Here is a 21,737-nt window from a genome sequence, read left to right on the forward strand (position 1 = left end):
GCTGAAGGTCCTTTGACCCCCAATGCATTTCAAAACTACAACTCGTCTTGGGACTCTTTATTAGTCTCTGGATTTCTATGTCATTTGCGCACAGCCTTTTCCAGATTCCTGAACCCTTCTTGATGCTGGGACATGAACCCCAGCATAGGCCCTCCTTAAGAAATATATTAAAAAAACAAAAATGGTATACACTCATTCTCAGTTTCTTTCTTTTCTTCTTTTAATAACTTTTCAACTCACTCACAGATTCCAATGGAATATGACAAAAGATAGAGAATCCAGAACTAGATAACACAATAGACATTTGGTTTAAAAGAAAAAGGCAAACAGATAAAAAGGATATATTTTTCTGGGCTCAAAATGTTCCTTATCACCTGGAGAGCCTGTTCAATTTCTAGCTCCTCATTAATCATTCTGGTCTAAAAAGTGCCTGTAAACATGTAACTAAGGAAGCAAAAGCCTGTCTACCTTACAGAAGTCAAAGGCACAAAAGAAAAGGCAGCCTTTGATCTGTCACTATAGACACTGTCCTCTAGCCATTCAGCTTAAAGCAACACTCGTGAGACCATGTTGCCCTGTGATAGTTCGGCCAGCCCTAGAATGACCTTCCAAGTTAGTCCCTGGCTATTTTGTTCACCATATATATACCAAGCAACTAGGACAGTAGGTCTGGCCTCTAGGAAGTGCTTAGTATTAATTCATATTTGTTAAATGACTAAATCTATAGTACTTTTGATTTATTGATCAGAAACAGATTTTCTCAGCTTATAAATTAAATACTTAGCTCAATGAATGGACTTCAATAGTAATTTGAACCAATCAGCTGTAAACGGTATGTTAGAAATCATTTAGGGAAAATTTGAATATGGACTATTTAGTGGATACAATTGACCCCTAATTGAAAAATGGTGCAGCCACTATGAAAAACATTATGAAGTTTCCTCAAAATATTAAAAATAAAACTACCTTATGACTCAGCAATTCCACTTCTGGGTATTTATCTGTAGAAATCCAAAACACTAATTAAAAAAAAAACAAACAAAAAAAAAAACACCCAAATAGCCCTGACCAGTTTGGCTCAGTGGATAGAGTGTCGGCCTGTGGACTGAAGGGTCCCAGGTTCGATTCCAGTCAAGGGCATGTACCTTGGTTGTGGGCACATTCCCAGTAGGGGGTGTGCAAGAGGCAGCTGAATCGATGTTTCTCTCTCATCGATGTTTCTAACTCTCTATCACTCTCCTCCCTTCCTCTCTGTAAAAAATCAATAAAATATATTTTAAAAAAAAACACACCCAAATATATATATATATAATCTTAGAGGCCCAGTGCAGAGGGGATGTGTGTGTCCCTCAGACCAGCCTGCACCCTCTCCAATCTGGGACCCCCTCAAGGGATATCTTACTCCCCTTTAGCCGGGATCAGGCCTAAAGGGGCAGTCAGACATCCTTCTGACAATCCAGGACTGCTGGCTCCCAACCGCTTGCCTGCCTGCCTGCCTGATTGCCCCTAACCACTTCTCCTTGCCAGCCTGATCACCCCCTAACCACTCCCCTGCCAGCCTGATCAACGCCTAACTGCACCCCTGCCAGCCCGATTGCCCCTAACTGCCCTCCCCTGCCAGGCTGGTCACCCCTAACTGCCCTCCCCTTCTTGCCTGGTCACCCCCAACTGCCCTCCCCTACAGACCTTGGTCCCCCCCAACTGTACTTCCCTGCAGGCCTGATCACCCATAACTGCCTTCCCCTGCTGGCCATCTTTTGGTAGCCATATTGTGTCCACATGGGGGTGGCCACCTTTGACCACATGGGGGCAGCCATCTTGTGTGTTTGAGTGATGGTCAATTTGCATACTATTGCTTTATTATATAGGATACTCCCCTATGTTCATGACAGCATTATTTGCAACAGCCAAGATATGGAAGCAAACTAAGTCCCCATCAATAGGTGAATGGATAAAGAAAATGTGGTACATATGTGCAATAGAATATTACTCAGCCATAAGAAAAGAATAAAATCTTACCATTTGCAACATGGATGGACCTAGAAGGCATTATGCTCAGTGAAATAAGTCAGACAGAGAAAGAAAAATGTCATATGATTTCACTTATATATGAATTGACCAGTAAACAATTGATGGGTTTTTCTAATTCTCCTCCCAAACTTCATAAGCTGCTCTGAGGAACGACAACCACGAATCTCCACACACCCTTATCCCACTCTCCTGAATGTTAGGCACCTGGCCCAGAATCACTCATGGTTTATAATCAAGTCCCCTCCTCAGAGAAGAGCCTGTCTCCTCAGCTTCTGAAAATAGTTGTTTGTCTATCCCAGAGAGATAACACCGAAGTTTGACAAATTGCCATTTAGTTCACTTCTACTAGAAGGTGATCCCAGCATATTACATGTTCTTTTGGTACTCCTTGGTTCTCCCTTATCCTATTGCTGACCATTGCTGGAGGGACAGAGCAGTCCATTTACCCTGTTTTATCATCAGAAGCTGTTCTCATAACTGTCTCACAGTGATAAGATCCTCTGGCCTATAGATCTTAGCTTTTGATCACTGGGCCATCCTTTTATGGCCTACATCCTTGCAAAAGTATATGTTAGAAGGTTTAATCCCTTCCAGGGTTGTTGTTCTTTGTGTATGTGTGTGTGTGTGTGTGTGTGTGTGTGTGTGTGTGTGTGTGTGTGTAATGTAGACATATCACAGATGGGCTTTATAAAGTACATGTCTGACATTATTATTATAGGAAGACTAGCTCTTTTAACCTCTCCTGAAGAAGAATCTGAGAAACCAGGCCCCTCAAATTTCCCTTCTACCCTATGCCCACACACCAGCACTGAATAGTATTTTGTAGCCCTTACTTTCTTCTCCCTCCACTCTGTAACAAATTTATATACTACCCTCCCCCCCAAATATGCATTAGTGTTTTATCCTAATTATTTATTTCATTAGCATCAAGGAATTTAATGTGTTCTTCTGGAGAGTGAACCTTGGGTTTGCCATTCTGCTTCAAGTTCCTCTACACCCACCCTTTCATAGTGAGGTATCTAAATAATCACAGAGTCACTTGCTTAGGAGTCATGAAATGACTGCTATATTGTGAACATTTCCCAGTATTATCTATGCCATTCTTGTCCATTATATCTATAAAGCATCTCTTGAACTTCTCTTCACATAGGTAGACCCTTCTCATCTTTCTGGTTTCAATTTAACCAGTCATCTTATCTAACCACCCAATCTAAGGAATACCTCCCATGCATGTTTTCATCATAGCATTAGTCAGAATATGTATTTATCTAATATTTATGGGTTAAAACCTCACTTCTTTTACCTGATTCCCAGGCACATATCAAATGGTTAATAAATATTTGTTAAGTGTCGTAGTATAACATGCATTCAAAGTCTAGGTTTACCCTGCTTAACTGATTTTATTTATTTATTTATTTATTTATTTATTTCCAAACTATTTTCCTCTTAAAATAGAATTATTCCTTCTGTTCTTCTCTATTTTTGCTTCATCTTTCCTATCTTTCTTATATCTCTTATTATTATCTTGCCCCTTCTTTCCTCTTTTCTTCTCTCTTCTCTGTAACCCATTTTATGAAATTTATGGATGACACCTCACATATAAACAACAGAAATGATAGTTGGTTCACATTTTAAAAGATTATAACTTTCAATCATATGATTTTGCTTAGCCTGGCAACAGCTGTGATTTTAAGTCTTACCAAAATTCAGTCATGCTGGTATCGGTTCAAAGAAGAATAATGATAAAGCATTCAACATTCTACTAATTCATATTAATTACATAGCTATCTAAACACATTGATACATATTTGTACATAAAAAGTACAATCTTGGAAAAAAGTAATGTAAGCCAGGCCATAGAGACAAAATATGAGATGCGTGAATTAGTAGAGCCTGCCTTCAAATGGAAGAGAACATCATTCCTGTCTGTTTCTACAAATTTAATGTTGTTTTTCAAATCCTCCTTATTGTATGCAGGCTCCAGTCTTTCCAACACTCATCTAAACTCTTGAAGAGGTGGTGCAGTATTATAGAAAACATCCTTTCATAGAACCTCCTGTGATAGTATTGATGAGAAATCAATGTTCCCAAGGCTAAGTGATACATTAACTATCATTTGATTTAGGTGTTTTTTTTTTAATTGATTTCAGAGGGAGGAAGAGAGAGATAGAAACATTGGTGATGAGAGAGAACTGTTGATGAGCTTCCTCTGGCATACCCAAGCCTGAAACCTGGGTATGTGCCCTGACTGGGAATCGAACCATGACCTCCTGGTTCATGGGTTGACCCTCAATCACTGAGCCATGCCAGCTGGGCCATTAACAATTCTTAAAGTATATCCAGTGTGGAAGAGACACATTTAAATGTATAACTTCATCACTAGTACCCCTAGAATATTTACAGCTCAGACTCTTTAATTAGATAGACTTAGGTTTTAGTTCAGATTTCACTACTAATCACGTCACTTTGGTCAAAACATTGAACACTCTGAGCCTCACCTTTTTATTTGTAAAATAAAGATAATAAATTAATTATTAATACAGAAAGTACTCAATTAAATGATAGCTATTACTATTATTGTGATTTTCATCACCATTATTATGTTATTGTGGTATCAGTTGTAATTACTTTGTTCCTGTTAAATGTGAGAATGATTTGCCAAAATAAGGGAGGTCAATTTTAAGTGCTATCAATATAGAAAACATGTCAAGTAAAGCAAAGGTGGGTGCAATAAGAAAACTAGCACAGATTTTCCAAAGAAGATTAGCATTAATCCATGAAGGAAGCTAGGGTCTTTAGGATAAGCAGGTAGCCTATTCACTATCTCATCTAGTATTTCCTACAGGCTCTTTCAAATGATAACCTGAGGTACTGCTTGGGAAATATCAGCTCTATCACCTTGCTCTAGGGTTCAAGACATTCAGTGGGATTTAACAAGTAGTAAAATATTTGACAAATTCAAATCCAAGTAACTGTCATGTTTTATTAAAAATTGAATAAATCCAGCACTTAATTTTCTCTAAATTTTTTTCCATTATGGTTTGTAAGCTTCCTCATAGAAATTTCACAATCAAAAGACACCAGAATTCCTTTTAAAAATGTTTTCTTGGGGGGATTATAGTCTTTTTCTACCAAATGAAAATACTGAGAGAAAAAATGAACAGAAACATTTGTCTTTCACATTCTCAAGATTTTACACAATTCATTTACTTATTTAAGAAAAACCAAAGGAAACCTAGAAGTTATAATATATCCTCAGAGTATTTACAAATGAAATCTAAATTCAAATCAATGTTAATACCAAAGAGTTAAAATTAACTGGAAATTCCTGCTTATTTAAAACGTTGAATAAACTATACAAAAAGATAATGACACAAACATGTGCATTTATAGAATTGCATGTCAGTCATGCCAGATCCCTTTGAGGGAATTCCCAACACGACCTCATTCGTCTGTGAGGACACAGAGTAATTCTTGTTTAGACATACACGTTCATTTACTTGTCCATCCTGGTCAGCCCTTCACTGCTTGATGGTTTCCTTCCACTATGAATGTGCATGTCCAGTTGTCTGCTTCTTAGAGCAGACATTTACCTTCCTCATCCACCAGGCATTGGAGGAGGACTGGGGCCACGCAGATGATTAATTCGACCCATTCTTTTGGGGGGGTTTCCTGGGGGCCCTCTTCCATCATCATATCTGGAATCAGATGAGTTTCCGTAGCCTCTTCTCTTTTTCATATCTTTCTGAAGCAGAGTTTTGAAAAACAAAACCATGAACTCAGCTATTCCCCAGAAGAAATCTGTTATCAAAGATAATCTCCATGGGGACTGACTCCTGCTGTCCAACACTTGTCTGTTTTCGATGTAGACCATCTCGATCCTCGTTCCCCTCCTCCCAGGCAAATTGAAAGTATTAATATAGTTTAATAAGTAAATATTTTTAGGTTACCTAATTGACTACTCATCTTTGTATAATTAAAACTCCGAATTTAAAGAAAATTAAAAGGCTATGTATTTAGTACTGTTGGTGTCCTTTTTCAACTTCTGAAAGTGTTCATTGTTAATTTGTTCTAATTTATAAATAAATCACATTGTATTTAAAAAAATAAATAATAAATTTTGATAGGCTAGAGATAAATCTGCTAGTTGGATAACACTGAATTGCACTCCTAGATACCAATAATTACAGGCAATTTCCAATATACAAAGGAAAAATTCCAAAATTCCATTTATAATTCAGTCATTTGGAACTGACAACACACTTTCTCCATAGAAAGTCTTTCATGATTTGTGGTTAAGTTCATACATGAGGCCACAAATTATACTTCTACATAAAATCATTATGAAACATTTTATATCTATAGAAGGAAATTAATTTTTACTCTTTCAATAATAAAATTATAAATGGAAATAAAATGTATTATTTTATATTTATTTGAAATTTTATGCATTGGATAAAAGGATGGCAAAACTCAAAAGAGAAGAGTTTATGTCTCTAGTAGTTTCTGAAGAAGGTATAAGGCAGGGGTGGGCAAACTTTTTGACTCGAGGGCCACAATGGGTTCTTAAACTGGACCGGAGGGCCGGAATAAAAGCATGGATGGAGTGTTTGTGTGAACTAATATAAATTCAAAGTAAACATCATTACATAAAAGGGTACAGTCTTTTTTTTTTTTAGTTTTATTCATTTCAAACGGGCCGGATCCAGCCCGCAGGCCGTAGTTTGCCCACGGCTGGTATAAGGGGATCTATAAGGCCTTCAGTAATTAGGCCTGATTCTCTTTTTCCCTAAATAATTTCAGATCTTACAGGTGGTACAGGTAGGTTTTCAATGATCAGTTATTGACTAAAAAAATATAATGGAGAGATAAAAAGGAGGTTACTGAATTACAAGGAAAAGGAGTTATAAGAGGAAGGAAGGTTTTTAATAAGCATGTAGAAATGTCTAGAAACGTAGGAGATCATCTGGGAGGAAATTACTGAACTGTATGCAGATAATGATAGAGGTGTAGGATTGTTTATAATCTTTGGCAGCAGGTTAAGAAAATGTTGGGGTAGAAATAGGGGCGTACTTGTTCAATGAGCCATCTACAGAGTGGGAGGGATATTTCTTTCTAACATTTTGTTTGGCAAATGAGAATGCCCATAAGTTGTGAGAGGGTAAACCCTTGGAAGGCTCTGTTGTGGTGTACTTTTTGAGACTTTCAAGCTTGTGGATAGAAAGAACACTTTTGTTTGTCTTTAGCAGTTTAATATGCAAATGTTGGCCAGTGCTGTCCAGCCATGCACTAGGTATTGGGTTTTGGCATTTTAGCACATCATGAGAATGTTTCTTAATTTGTAGCAAAAAGTAAATGGGTGGTATAAAAAGGGCATTTGATATTATATTCACCCATACTGTAGTGTTATGCCATTGTGGTTATTTTCATTTATTTCAAAATTTGTTTGATTTTTAGGTTCCCATTTGACAGTTGACCCAGCAAAAAGTCCAGAGAGACACCATGAATAACGTTTCCTTGTAATAAAATAGCATTTCCCCTAGTCCATAGGCTCTGTCACTTTCAATTAAACAGTGGCTCAATCAGCATGAAGACAGCCTTCGGATTTTTGCCATTGAAAGGTCTCTCCTTTGTGACTAAGCCTTTTCCAGCTGTTGAGAAGTTTACCAATTGCTGCCTCAGCTCCTTGGAACCCACTCAGCTTGCAGGCGCCAATGCATTTACTGTACTGGTAATTAATGCTGTTAGCTTTGTAATTAAAAAGAAAAACTTTTTGCCTTTATGCTCAGAATGATAATGCTGCAAGTAAAAATTAATTAAAACGAGATGAATTGCCTTCAGTTAAACAAAATGAACGGAGAAAGGGAGGGTTGAGAGGAGGAGGAAACTGACTAAAAGTTGGTAGCCTTATTAGTGAAGCAAACCAAGGGGGTTGGACTTTAAATTTTCTCCTGATCCTTTTTCTTTTGTGTCACAGTCTGGACTAATGGAGCCAAAAACTATCAGTTGGTGAGGAAACACAAAAAAGTTTCACGTTTCTTCCATTTAGCGATGGGTCGCCATGAGGACTACAAACGTGAACGCCCATGTTTGTTTAAGCCCCCTTTCAAATTCCTCCTATAGGGCTGTTTGAAGTAATGAGCTGTGAAATTGGCTCTTATGTAATTATTAATTAGATCTGAGGCCTGATTTTTTTTTAACACTTGATGCAGTAAAAAAGTCTGATTCTTTTTATGGGACAAAGTCCTGACAAATTCAATCACTGATCATAACAGTGTTTGAGTGAGAAAATCTGACTTCTCCCCGCCCCAAAGACCAAACCTGGTGAGAGCCAAGTTCTTCATCTTCCACTCATTTTTCTAAATTTAGCCTCCCATTTCTATCAGAGGGTCACAGATTCTTCTGTTTTTTTCCATTTTAATTTTTTTCCAATTGCACTTGACATTCAGTATTATATTAGTTTCAGGTGTACAACATAGTAGTCAGACATGTATATAAGCGACAAAGGGATTCCCCGTAAGTCTAGGGCACAGCTTCTTTTTCATTAGTGTCATGCAACAGTGCCCTACACTTCATGAAGGAATAGCAATCAATTAATCAATAAACATGTGCTTAATGAAATCCAAGTGTGAACCTTAGGATTATGTCAAGGGCTCCAAGGGCTATAAACACAGTGAAAAACTCTTGATGTCAAAGAATTAATACATTCACTAGAAGAAAGAAAGCTAAGTTATACAAAGCAGTTATAAGTGGACAATTGAAGGCTAATGGCTCTGACGCTCGGAGTGAAATGAGAGTCTATGTAAAGGGAAGGCACATTGAGATGGAAGTGAGTAAGGACTTCATGGAGAGAATGAATCAAAAGAAAGGAGCAGAAAAAAGGACACAGTTGATGAAAGGATTTTCAACACAGCTCAGAACATATAATTTCATCATCTTGGTCATCATCCAAGATTGGGGGAAAAATTCAGCAGGTAAGTAATTGTGGAATTTATCTAGCACTCTAGGAGGCTTCTTTTGTACTCTAACAATGTCACACCTTGGACATTCTACCCCTTAAGGCCTTGAATCTGTGAGATACCTTTGCTTCATTTTCAGCCAGAAACATATCCCCACAGTTTATAGATGGGGATCATCATATGGTTCATCTCTCAAAGTTAAGACCCTGGTCATGGTGTGTGAACTAAGCACATTTAGAGAAACACACATTGAACCAACAGTTCTCCACATGGATTTTGAAATTAGTACAAGAGGAGATGCTGGGGAGCCATCAAATGATGTCCTGGAAATTCTAAATATAGTCCTCCAAATTCCACAGTCATCCATGTTTCGCTCCACTTCGCTAGCATTGCCAGGTAACAGCTTTTCAAGAAAACGGTAGTAAATGCAACCATATGACTTCTCTGATGTCTGTTCTCAGACATTACGGAATGTAAAATTAGATTCCTTAGATTAAAGAACAGAGTTGATATTCTCTTAGTGAGCCATCTGTACTTGTGCAAAGGCAACTTACAAAAGTCCTTTCAACCAAAGATGTTTAGAGAAAAAGGTTCACTTGGTCCATTCAATATCTAGATGGAAAGCCTGCTGACAGTCTGTGGAGCCCCACAGAAGCTTCCCAGATGCATTGTAAAGGCTTTGGCTTGGCTGCAGAGCATCTCAAGTTCCAAGGGAAGAAAATCAATCCTAGCTCCCAGTAGTTCAGCCTGAGAAAGGGGACTGTTTGAGAAGCATTTTTGTTGTTGTTGTTGTTGTTAAGCAACAGGGTACATTTGCTGCCTGAGACAAGGAAGGTCCTGAATCTCAGATGAGCACAGGCCTTAAACACCAAGAAAGTAGAGCTATTAGGTTAAATGAACCTAGCTGGGCTTTGATGGATGTCAGATGGGCTTCTGAGCAGCTGCTGAACTACTCAAACTAAGGAGAAGCCTGTACCAACTAGAAGCATCCTTTTACTAAAGGAGTAAGAAATTAGTAAGCAAGGGAAATTTATTTTTCCCTCCCTACTCCTTGCCTTGCCTTTATGCCTGACAATGAGCTAAGTTGTGTGGCATTGACAAAGCTAAATTACACAGTTGATTGTTTTTCCAGTTTCCCTTCATAATTCCTTAGAATCTTGTAGAAAAGGAAACTGCCCTTTAAAATATATGGGAGCTTGCAAGAAAAAAAATGTGCAGCCACATTTTAATTAAGAAATGATAGACTAGATTATATGATGACACAAGAAAAAATGGACCTTGAAGTAATGAAGCAGCGTGAAGAAAATGGGCCAGAGTAGAAATGATAATAAATTACTACTAGTTTAAGGTGAGTTATTGATATTCTGTGACCTCTATGAATTCCACTTTGCAGTCCAATTTGTAACGGTCACATGGTTTATTTGAGTCTCCCCTCCTAGTTCCAGAAGGCATAGCAACATGCTCTGTGAACAGCACAGAATTCTCCTGCTGACTGGTTTGTAGACTCTCCACTTGAAGTGCTGAACTTACAATCTGGTTTGAGCAAAGAACTGCTGACTGGCAGCTGGCATGTGCACAACTATTGGCTCCAATACTTTAAGGCTTGGCTGTTAGAAAAAAATACAGTGAGATCACGGATCTTGGAGTTGGCTGCAAAGGACACAGACTATCTCTGTGCACACTCTTTCTGTGATAGTTCAGTTTTCTTCTGTTTTTCTTGATGGATAGGGGCTTTTCTTCGCCTTTTATGGTCTAATCATAGATCCCATGGATTGGAGAATAAATAAACTCCTACTTATTATAAGACCTTTTTCCATCACTTTCCATTTTTCATTTTAACTTCTTTTGGGATAAGAATATTAGGAGAAATAAGAAAGAATGAAAGGGCATACCCAGAGAACAATTTGAGATGACCAAATCCTGCCTGATGATAAAAAGGTGAAATTTAGCAAAAGACATACATGGTGGCGCTAGCCAGTTTGGCTCAATGGACAGAGCGTGGGTCTGTGGACCAAAGGGCCTTGGGTTTGATTCTGGTCAAGGGCACATACCTCGGCTCCTCCCCCACCCGGGCCCTGGTCAGACTACATGCAGGAGGCAGCCAATCAATGTGTTTCTCTCAAATTGATATTTCTCTCTGTCTTTCCCTCTCTCTTTCACTCTCTCTAAAAATCAATGGAAAAATAACCTCAGGTGAGGATAAAAAAAAAAAAAAAAAAAAAGGACATACATGGTGAAAGACATTGTAGTCAGCTTTGAGGCTTCAAAACTTCATTCATTCATTCATTCAATCAAATAAGAAATCCATTTCACCAAAGGAAAATGACTTATTGTTTAAAACTCAACCATAAAATTAGCATCAGAGCTGACTGCTTTTTAGTGTAGATTATTAGAAAAGGAAGACATTTTTTTCTAAATGTGTTAACTTATAACAAAAACAAGTCCTCTTCTGAAAAATGAAATGTATCTTTTCTTCCACATTCCAATTTTTAATTCTCTGCTCGTGACTGGAGGGCATGAGTACTTGAATTTCTTGATATTGAAAATTGAAACTCCTATTTATTATAAGACCTTTTTCCATCACTTTCAATTCTGAAGTGTAATGCACATCCTGGAATTATGCTTCATGGAGTATGTGGGGCATGTTTTAGATCCTTGGGACATGTTTCAGATATTTTATATAATAATATGCTCTTTTAAATTTCACAATCCATATAAACATATTGAAGGCTTAAAATCCTATCCACCAAACTGTTTGAACATAAACATATATTTTTAAATGTAGTACAATTAAGGGATTAATAAGTACAAATTGACAGTAACAAAATAGTCATTGGGATGTAAAAAGAAACAGCATAGGGAATACAGTCAATAATATTGTAACAACCATGTATAGTGCCAGGTGGGTACTTGAATGATCAGGGGAATACTTCATAAATTATATAGATGTCTAACCATTATGCTGTATGCCGGAAACTAATGTAAACTAATATAGAATGTCAACTGTAATTGAAAAAAATAAATGTAATACAATTATTTTTCTGCAGAACAAATATTCAAAAGATATGATTTGGGAAATGCTAATATAGTGCAAAGAAAATGGACTGATACTCAAGAAGGCCGATATTCACTTTCTGGTTTTCCTAATAAAGTGTGCCTATATTAACTTTTAAAAATTTACACATACACATGCATGGATTCACAGAGGAAAAGATGAAAGGAGAAAGGAAGGAAGCTGGGGAGGGAAAGAGAGAGGAGAAAGAGAGATACAGAGATAGAGAGATTGGTTTTGCCCAAAGCCTTAAATAATTTAATCTCCAAATATTTGTTTTTTTATATGTAATGGTGAAAGTAGTGTTGTATATCAGGAAAAGAAAAGAAAATTACATTTGAATATATACTGTGTGCCACTCACTTTTAAAAGGTACTTTATATATGCTATTTCATAAAGTTACCAGAATAATTGCAAAAAGCACCATTTTAAGGTCATTTTCTACTCCCAAAATGCTATGCCTCTACAATGTACACAATATATATTATTTCAAAAATAACATTTGCCTTTTGAAATAAGCCATTTCAAAATCTGAAATATAAAACTGAAGACACTAAGATTACCTTCTCAAAAACATGCCTGTATGAGTATAATTAAGTTGGAATGCAGGCCTCGTCCTATTGTAACATGTTATTAAAATCCACTCTCTGCTGTCTATACCCGTGGTCGGCAAACTGCGGCTCGCAAGCCACATGCAGCTCTTTGGCCCCTTGAGTGTGGCTCTTCCTAAGCCTTAGGAGTACCCTAATTAAGTTAATAACAATGTACCTACCTATATAGTTTAAGTTTAAAAAATTTGGCTCTCAAAAGAAATTTCAATCGTTGTACTGTTGATATTTGGCTCTGTCGACTAATGAGTTTGCTGACCACTAGACACCATTCCTCAAACAAAGCAAAGGTGACTCTAAGATCAGTATCAGGGATAACATATAAATCCTATAAACAGTATCCTTTTATCTTCATTGTGCAATTCTGTTCAGTGTGTTGAAGAGTGCAAAATTAAAATCAGTAACAATTTAATACATTTCAACCTTTGTTTTTGTTCTTGTTTTGCTTAGACTCTACAGTGACAATGCTAATGATTGTTGATAAATGAGCAAAGCAGGAAAAAAAGGAGCGCAGGACATTTCCCCATTATATACAAGGTAATGAAGTATGGAATGAAACATCTACCACACAGCCAGGTTCACGGGCTTCATACATGTCTCCTGACCCAATTAGTGTGGAGCTATTGTAATTACAGACTATCTACTCCCATCCTCATCAATTATCTTCACCATCATTTACTAAACACTCACATGAGCATTTAATTCTCATAAGAAACCTTAGAGATGCTGCTAGCCCTATTTTAAATATAAACAAGCTGAGGTTCAGAGAGAATTGTGAGTGGCCAGAGGTCATACAACACACTGCCTGGGACTCAGACTCAAGCTATTTAACTCTGAAAACGTGCTTTCATCACTGCTTAATTCGACCACACATTAAACAAAGCTCTCATGTGTGTCTTAAAGTTGGTGGGGGCACAGAGGATCAGGAGGCTGACATTTAAAGGCCAGTTCAAATAAATGCCCCGATCGGGGTTTCTCAGCCTTGGCACTCCTGACATTTTGGGATGAGCAATACTTTATTGTGAGGGACAGCCTTGTGCATTGTAGGATGCTTAACACGATCTCTGGCTTCTATTAACTATATCCAATTAGTGTCTACCTATCCCCCCATCAAGATGTGACAGCCAAAACCATCTCTAGACATGGCCAACTATTTCTGGGGAACAAAATCACCCAAGTTTAAGAAGTTCTGTCTAGAGCAGCGATGGCGAACCTATGACACGCGTGTCAGAAGTGACACGCGAACTCATTTTTTTGGTTGAGTTTTCTTTGTTAAATGGCATATAGATATAAAAAATATGTCTTTCTTTTACTATGGTTGCAAATATCAAAAAATTTCTATATGTGACACAGCACCAGAGTTAAGTTAGGGTTTTTCAAAATGCTGACACGCCGAGCTCAAAAGGTTCGCCATCACTAGTCTAGAGGAATGATGCCTTTGCCATACCACCTGAGTAATCAACCCTGCAAGGGTCCCAATATTTATCACAGGCCTTCTGGGGCTTGGATCTTCCTGGTTCTCTCCTACCAAGGGACTGGCTCCCTCAAAGATTCACTAAACAACATGATCCTTTTGGCTTTCACTAAGCTAATCAAGCCCTTCTAGTCATTGGAGCATTATATTTATCTTACCTGACATTTCTGAAAAATGGTTAAGATCTTAGAACAGAAGCATAAAATAGCTGAAATTTTGGGGAAAAAACTCTGATGTTTTAACTATGCCTGCATAATGGTGATCTGCTTAAATATCTGTCCTGAATTCTGCAGAGGGTTACTAATATATGCTACCATGGCTAACAAGATTGCATTTTCTGTGTCCACTTGTCTGGAATATTTGCTCCATGGCCCCAACTCAGGTACAAGATATACAGGAAGGAAGGACACGAAGAAGAGAAAGAAGGTACCTGTGTCTAACGCCTTTATACAAAACCCATTTAATGGATGGCACTAGAGTCCCTTCCCTAAATTGTCATGTCCGTTTTCTAATCTCTCTTCCCTGTGGCAAATAAAATCAGCCCAAGAGATTCTAGTCTACCTGCCTCTGCTCTAAAATTAGCTAAGGAAATGCAAACCTGATAGCAAGGCATCCCAAATACTAAATTTAGTCTGGTATTTGCTGACTTCAGCAGAAAATATACTCAATATAAAAATGAAATGATGACATGGGTATCTTTTTTTTTTTTTGAAGTAGCAATGCTAAACCACTCTACGTGCACTACCTGCAGTCTTAAAAACAGATCGAGTTTTGTGCTTTTATTTTTCTCCCTCACTCCATGCATCAACACTATATCCTATGACCATAACTCAACTGACAAGGTTTTGATGATTCACAAGGTGAGAGTGAATTCAGCTTAGTTCTCCCCATGTGGCTAGGTATAGCTATGCTTTAGAAACTATGAGTAGTAGACTTGCATTTGTGTCATGTCATCTGTGATAGCCTGAGTCTAGAATAAAGGGAATCTATTCCAGATATTTTTCTGTGAGGGTTGCTGACCTCACCACAGGACTATGAAATATATGTATAGTCCCCAGTCGGGAGAGGGAAGTGGATGACTTGGGGTTCAAATCATGATATGCTGCTGAATGAATGTCCAAGTGGGAACACACATGCACACACACAGCTGTATGTCTCTGTCTTGACAAAGGGCACTTACTAAACTACAGAAAACAAAAGTGACTACCTGACTCCCTATGTTTTAGAATGATAGCTTGAGATCCACACATCCCAGAATACATAATCCAGAATGTATGCTTATAAAAACAAAAGACAAAAGTTGGTGAAATCTAGATCTATTGTAAGCCAGGAATCCTATTCTTAAATTCCTAATTAAAATTTAATATAAGATACTATATTAAGGAATGTGCTGTTTGATTCATTGAATAAATTGACAGTAACCTTAAACAAATGATTTAAAATTTTTATATTATTGAAGCAGAGAACATAAACTAATTTGCAAAGCAATCAATAGGTATCAAAATATTAAAAAAAATAGACCTTACCATCGGTGGTGGAATATAAGGTATATAACAGTTACATAAAAGCATCATACACTTTAGATTTAAACTTTAAAAAAAAATTAATCCTCACCCAAGGATATGTTTATTGGTTTTAGAGAGAGAGGAAGAAGAAGGAGAAGGAGAAGGAGAAGGAGAAGGAGAGGAGGAGGAGGAGGAGGAGGAGGAGGAGGAGGAGGAGGAGGAGGCGGAGGAGGAGGAGGCGGAGGAGAGGAAAAGAAGGAAGAAGAAGAAGAAGAAGAGAAGGACGAAGAAGAAGCCAGAAGAAGAAGAAGAAGAAGAAGAAGAAGAAGAAGAAGAAAGAGGGAGAGAGAGAGAGAGAGAGAGAGAGAGAGAGAGAGAGAGAGAGAGAGAGACATTGGTGTGAGAGAGAAACATCAATCAATTCCCCCCCTTACATGCCCTGACTGGGGATTGAATCTGCAACTTAGGTATGTGCCCTGGCCAAGAATTGAACCCGCAAACTTTTTGGTGTACAGGACGACACTCCAATCAACTGAGCCACCTGGCTGGATAGATTTAAATTTACTTAAAAATATACTTATTAGAATGCATTTAACAGGCTTCTTGTCTAATGGTCATCTAATCTTTGCTTGAACTCTTTCAGGGATAGAAAGCTTACCATTTAAGATTCAATATTCTTCAGCTGGATGATCTACTCGCTTTAAGTCATACTGATATTAATCTGATTATCTTTCCACACACACACACACACACACACACACACACACACATCCACATATATCTTATACTCACTAACTCTAGTTCTGACCATTGGACCAATGCAGGATTAGCATACTTTCTTTCTTATGCCCATCTTTCATACATTTGGAGAGCCACGTGTGGTCTCCCTTCTCTAGGTTAGATTTACTCAGTTAGGTTACAGCCCATGCTTCCTTGCATTAACAAGCTTGTGATCTACAAACTCTGACATTTGGAGTCCCTCAGTTGAACATACTGTAGCTGCTATTGCTCTTTCCTTCTTTATTTCATTTTTGTGATCACAATATATATATATACAGTTAGTTATATAGAAGCCACTTAGCATTGCATCATAAATATCTCTTCATTTTTAACTTTATTTTTAAGAGCAGTTTTAGGTTTACTACAAAAATTGAGAGGGAAGTACAGATATTTTCCATATATCTGCCCCCCTCCCACCCCACATATACACAGCCTCCTCCACTATTAATATCACTCACCAGAATGGTACATTTTCCCGCAGGGATGAACTTACATTGAAACATCATAATTACCCAAAGCCCATAGTTTACCTTATGGTTCATGCTTATCATTCTTTCTATGCATTTGTCCAAATGTATAATTACATATATTCATCATTATAATATCGCACAGACTGTTTTCATTGCTCTAAACATTCTCTGTGCTCTAGTCATCTCCCTATCCCCTTCTAACAACTACTGATCTTTTTACTATCTCCATATTTTTGCCTTTTCTAGAATGTCATAGAGTTGGAATCATACAGTATGTACCTTTTTACTGGTAGATTGGCTTAGAAATATGCATTAAAGTTATTTCATGTCTTTTCATGGCTTGATAGCTCAACAGAATACTTTATTGTTTGTATGTACAGCACTGTATTCATCCATTCACCTACTAAAGGATATCTTGGTTGCTCTCAAGTTTTGACAATTATGAAGAAAGCTATTATAAACCTGTGTGCAGGTTTTTGTGTAGACATGAGTTTTCATCTCCTTTGGGTAAATACCAAGGAGCATAATAGCTGAATCATATGTTTATTCTATAAGAAACTACTAAATCCTCTTCCAAAATGGCTGTACTATTTTTCATTCCTACAGCAATGTATAAATATAGGTCCAATTCTTGGTAGCATTTGGTGTTGTTAGGGTTCTAAATTTTGACCATTCTAATAGGTGAGTAGTGGTATCTCATTGTTATTTTAATTTGCATATTCTTGATGACATATGATAAAACTTCTTTAGGTGTTTATTTGCCATTTCTATACCTGCTTTGGTGAAGTACCTGTTAAGGTTTTTGGCCCATTTTTAAAATCAGGTTGTTTGTTTTCTTACTGTAGAGTTTTAAAAGTTATCTGTATATAAGAATAAGAATCATTTACCAGATGTGGTTTTTGTAAACATTTTCTCCCAATCCGTGGCTTATAATTCTCTTGGTATTACCTTTTGTAGAGCAGAAGATTTTAATTTTAATAAAGACCAGCTTATCAATTATTTCTATTATAGATTGTTTATTTGGTGTAAAAAGATATCACCATATCCTAAGTTTTCTCCTATGTTACTATCTAGGGGTTTTATAGTTTGCACTTTACATTTAGATCTATGATCCATTTTAGGCTCTGTGGCACAATGGATAGCACACTGGACTTCTAGATCTATGATCCATTTTGAGTTAATTTTTGTGTAGAGTATAAAGTCTATGTATAGATTCATTATTTTGCATATGAATGTCTAATTATTCCAGCACCATTTGTTGAAGGAATAATTTTTGTTCCATTGTATTGTTTCTACTCCTTAGTCAAAGATCAATTGACTGTATTTATGTGTGTCTATTTCTGGGCTCTCTATTCTATCCCATTGATCTATTTGTCTATTATTTTGCCACTATCATACTGTCTTGATTACTATAGTTTTATAGTAAGTCTTGCAGTTGAGCAGTGTCAGTTCTCCAAATTTGTTCTTCTCCTTAAATAATGTCTTGTCTATTCTGTTGTGTTCTTTTTGCCTCTTCATATAAATTTTGAAATTATTTTATATACATCCATATTAACTTGACAAAATTATTTTTTCATGTTAAAAAATCATAATGTAGACAATATTCTCAAATTATATAATTAAATTAATAGTTTGATTAAACAAATGATATGTCTCATGACTGCCATTTATAAGATATGCAGAGGCTGAGTCTCTTAGAGTTCCCATAGACCTATAAGACCCATATGATTCCATAAGCCTTTCTTAAAATCTTAAGGAGAGGATCACATCACTGAATCTGGATCTGCTGTTTTTGAGTATCAATGCAAAACCTTGCAACTTAGCCTAGAGTTAGAAGATTCAGGGAGACAATCCACAGTAGCAAGATTTAATAAAAAAGTAAGAATGCTGTGTTATTAATTTTCTTTGAGAAATATGCCAAGTAAAGCAAAACATTTATGCTAGATCTGGTTGGCACAATCTCTCCCCTATAGAAAACACTATAGATAATTGAACTTACAAGTTCATCTGAGGAGCAAGATATTAGAGTCAAATGAAACATGATCTATATAGCTAGCAACACCAGTTACATAGGTTATATCAAGTATTCTGAACAGATGTCCATGAGCTCTTGGGCTTTAAGGCATCTGTGATACCCAAGACATTGTGAGGGGAAAAAGTGTGTTTCTATGCACATGTTTCATGTTGAGGAGTGAAAAGGCAACAGTTACATCAGATCCTCAAGAGGGTTCACAATACAAACAATGTTAAGCATTAAATAATATGCCATGCCAAGTGAACAGGAAATCTTATTCATCCGTATAGAAATTGCTATTCCTGAAACAACTTTCAGACACACATATTTTTCACTTTCTTGGCTTCATAGAAACCACCCTTTCTGTTAATATACTCTTTATGCAGACAATTTATTTTTATTTTTTAATCTTAATTGTTGAAAGCATCACATATATCCTCTTTTTCTCCCACTGACCTCTTATAGCTGTCCCCCGCCCCTGCCCCAGGCATACATCACACTGTTGTCTGTGTCCATGGTTTATGCATACATGCATACAAGTTCTTTGGGGCTTATACACATCCATATTAACTTGCCAAATTTATCCCTTCCCACCAACCCACCCACCCATCCTCTCCTTCCCTCTGAGATTCCAAAGTCTGTTCCATGCTTCTATGTCTCTGGATTTATTTTGTTCACTAGATTCCACATATGAGTGAGATCATATAATACAGTGGGGCCTTGACTTATGAGTTTACTTCATTTCGTGACGGAGCTCATAAGTCAAATTACTCGTATGTCAAATCATAAAGTGAACAAGTGAGACACGTGATGCTGGGCTGATGTTGTGGCGTTCACTGTGACGTTCGCTGCGCCAGCTAGTGGTGGGGTATCTGAAGCTGGCTCGTAACCCGAATTTTAGCTTGCAATTCAAAGCAAAAAATCGGCCAAGAGACAGCTCGTATCTCGAAAAACTCGTTAGTCGGGACACTCGTAAGTCAAGGCCCCACTGTACTTATTTTGCTGGCTGGCTTATTTTGCTTAGCATAATACTCTCCAGGTCCTGTTGTTGCAAATGGTAAAAGCTACAAATGGTAAAAGTTCTTTCTTTTTTACAACTGCTTAGTATTCCATTGTGTAAATGTACCATTCATCTGATGATGGGTACTTGGGCTGTTCTCAAATCTTAGCTATTGTAATTGTGCTGCTGTGAACATAGGGGTGCATATATTCTTTCTGATAGTTATTTCTGATTTCTTATGATATATTCCTAGAAGTGGGATCACTGGTTCAAATGGCAATTCCATTTTTAATTTTTTGAGGAAACCATGTTGTTTTCCATAATGGCTGCAGCAGTCAGCAAACCCACCAGCAGTGGACTAGGGTTCCCTTTACTCCACATCCTCACCAGCACTTATTTGTTGATTTGTTGATGGTAACCATTCTGACAGGTGTGAAGTGATACCTCATTGTCATTTTAATTTGCATCTCTCTGATGATCAGTGACTTTGAGCATTTTTTTCATATGTCTTTTGGCCTTTTATATGTCCATTTTGGAGAAGTATCTATTTAGGTCCTTTGCCCATTTTCTAATTGGGTTGTCTTCCTATTGTTAGGTTGTATGATTTTCCTTATATATTTTGGATATTAACCCTTTATCAGATGTACATTGCCAAATATATTCTCCCATACAGTGGGACAATTTGTTAGTGTACAATTTTCTTTATTTTATAAATCTGCCCATAAAAATATGACACAAATCACACCATTTAGGTCTAATGGTTTTTCTAATCTCTAGTCACATATTTAAGGTGCCTTCCTGAGGGATGGGTGCAACTATGATCAGTGAATGTCATCCACTGAATATCCCCATGTTCTAGAAGGATCATGGGGAAGCTCCCAAATATGTGTTCTTAGTACTATCGCTATTAGAAAAGGGACATGTGCAAGGGCATATCTATTGATGTTGGAGTTCTGATCCTTTGTAAAGAACAACAGATTTGGATTCATTACCTTTCACCTTTACATGTCATTTTTGGTAATGTGTAATCGTAGTAATCTGACACAACTACCATAAAAGTAGAACTTTCTCTTTAGACCCAACTTAACCACATGGGTGTGTGTTTCATTCCTCTCTCAGTTACTCAGACTGCACATTCCCTTCCATGCTGTTTTCCTCAATAGCTTATATGGCTATGGAATACAAGGGAAGAAAACTACCAAAAGAAATAAGAGTAAAATAAAACAAATTGCCAAGGAAAAATATCCAAAATTGTTTCACAGAGAGAAGGGAAAAATCGAGGTTTCCACAGATGAGTGCTTTTAATTAGAAAGAGGGCTGAACAGCAAAGAGCTTATGCTAATAAGCAGCCTCTTTTCATCAGCTTATTAAAAGGAACATTTTTAACTGCCAAAGAGTTTCAAAAATGGTAATTATTACAAAATTATTAGTAGGCTGATGGTAGGGGAAGGAAAGGACTGGTCAGGAACTGAAATTAAAAAGCTTTGGAATACTCCAGGCATGCCCAGTGATCCTCAGTGATCCTAAAGAAGGGGGCAGTGTCAGGGTGGGCATCTGTGTCAGCTTCATCTCTTTTCTTCTATAAAGACTGCGTTATTTCCTAGGTCTCCTGGTTTCCCACTTTTCCTTTTCCTTTTAGATTTTTTTTTTTCTTGGCTGGCCCATTATCACTTCTAACATGTTTTCCCAAATAACTTTTCTCTTCCTTCTTTTATCACTACAAGGCTGTGTTTCCACATTCCTGCTATAAATATACTTTCCTTGTGTACTGATCTTTGTACCCAAACATGCTCAACCTATCTAACTTGAATTTTAATATGAAAAAATCCTATTAATATGTGGCA

The 21,737-nt window shown here is 37.2% G+C and overlaps 1 protein-coding gene and 1 pseudogene across 2 annotated transcripts in view; both read right to left on the reverse strand.

Annotated features, from left to right (window-relative positions):
- The window catches only part of LOC118676976 (limbic system associated membrane protein), a 649,066-nt gene that overhangs the window by 437,763 nt on the left and 189,566 nt on the right, over positions 1-21,737 (reverse strand). The gene's annotated exons all lie outside the window — the stretch shown is intronic.
- Positions 5,597-5,909, reverse strand: LOC118676977 (annotated as a pseudogene).

This window comes from Myotis myotis, unplaced genomic scaffold (assembly GCF_014108235.1).
Source record: "Myotis myotis isolate mMyoMyo1 unplaced genomic scaffold, mMyoMyo1.p scaffold_m19_p_2, whole genome shotgun sequence".
Classification (NCBI taxonomy): Eukaryota; Metazoa; Chordata; class Mammalia; order Chiroptera; family Vespertilionidae; genus Myotis; species Myotis myotis.